Source organism: Fopius arisanus, unplaced genomic scaffold, assembly GCF_000806365.1.
Source record: "Fopius arisanus strain USDA-PBARC FA_bdor unplaced genomic scaffold, ASM80636v1 scaffold00105, whole genome shotgun sequence".
NCBI classification, from domain to species: domain Eukaryota; kingdom Metazoa; phylum Arthropoda; class Insecta; order Hymenoptera; family Braconidae; genus Fopius; species Fopius arisanus.
Genome location: NW_011887844.1, coordinates 203,058 through 204,800, shown reverse-complemented (window position 1 = coordinate 204,800; position 1,743 = coordinate 203,058).

The window sequence follows — 1,743 nt, the reverse complement described above, 5'->3', positions numbered from 1 at the left end:
TTTGGTTGTTGGTATGTGTCTGAATTATCGATGTGGCACCTGTTGGGATGTTAGGTCGACGGCAGACGTCGAGATGTCGGGTCAGTGTCGAATTATTCCACTTGCTAAAACCCAGTGACTTTTATTTAAAATGCATTTAAAACGTTTGAGATTTAATTATGTCTCAATATATTTCGAGAATTTCAAAACATTTCGAAATCGATCATTGGAAATTGAATTTTCCCTCGCGACATGGAAATTTTTAATATTGCATGTAAAATCGTGAATTATTGATTAATCATTATTAATCATTATTATGACTCACTTGCAGCTACGAATAATCATTGAATCATCGATAACTCCAAAAAAATCTCAAAAAAGCACAAACTTAAAATCTCGTCACCATTAAAAAGCCTCAAACGCCCTAATCCAAATTCCGTGTAAATAATCACCTTGAGATCTGCACGCGGCCACCCCAAATCCCGAATTAAATTAGCATAATTTGTCCAAGAGTCTCAATTAAGATCGATCAGTTGGCCATCTGCATTGTAATGCACAGTGGACGATAGTGCAAACACGATGAGATCCGTCAGATAGGAAACAAGGGAGATGTTTAGGGACAAATGGAGTATACACAGACCTACACAGACTAGCCGATGTTATGGGTCCCCGAGATGTACCCCCTCATGGCATCCCTCATCCCTTCACAACCATCACGACGACAATGCATCGCATATGCTGGCCGTATCATAGCTGGAGCAACAAGCATGTTTATTCCCCAGGCGTATCAAAATCCACCCCCCCATGCCCTTTGCCATATCAACCCCATCCCCCTCTTTTCAAACCGTTTCTTTTCCACTCTTCGCCTTTGCTTTTCCAACTTCACCCCCTGCTCTTCTCATCCATCGACGCCCCTGGGGTTTTTGTATCCCTTATTCATAATCCCAATTCAATGCGCTTTGCGAGCTTTTAAGATTTTCGATCCTCTCTGCCCTGTGAATTTCAGACCTAAACTACTCGAGCTACTCGAAAAATCTTGTAGGCGTATTATCCGGGAATTATCCATTTTTCATCAATATTTTTTAGATTTATTTTCACCGCTTTGATAACAAATATTCTTTGTGTATTTTTATTTCAATTGAATGAGGAAAAATAAATACGTTATTTGTTCTATATTCCAGTTTTAACGGGGTGTGAGGTGAGCAGATGTGAATTTTCTCCGCACACTAACTTTTTCATTTCTATTTCACTTTTCCTCTGATTATTCTGCTCTCTATACCTCATTCTCGCGTTACTTGAATTTCACACGTTTATCGGTACTCATATAATGACAGACTGTTACTATTTATAGGAAAAGCTGCAACAATGTTTTATATGTCAACACATGTTTACTTGAGAATTGATTGTCGAGTTATTGACAGAGTGGATTAGGAGCGACGTAGGGAGATGGTTAATCGGTATGTACCTCGAAGCTACTTGAAATAATCGAATTATCGATCGATGATTTAACTGTGATAGTTTTCAAGTGTCCTTCGTCGTGTACGAAACGGTTTATAGTATTCTATACTATAACGTGACGTCTATTGAGGTTTTTTCCCTCGAGAAACAGAAAAAAATACCAACAACATTCCCCACTCTGTCAACGTCCCGAATAAAAAAAAAAATGCCTGCAATATTATTCCAAATTATTCCAAAAATTTCTGGAGAGCTTCCGAAAAAATTGGGGAGAAAAATTCCCGAAAAATATCCCGAAAAATATCCCGA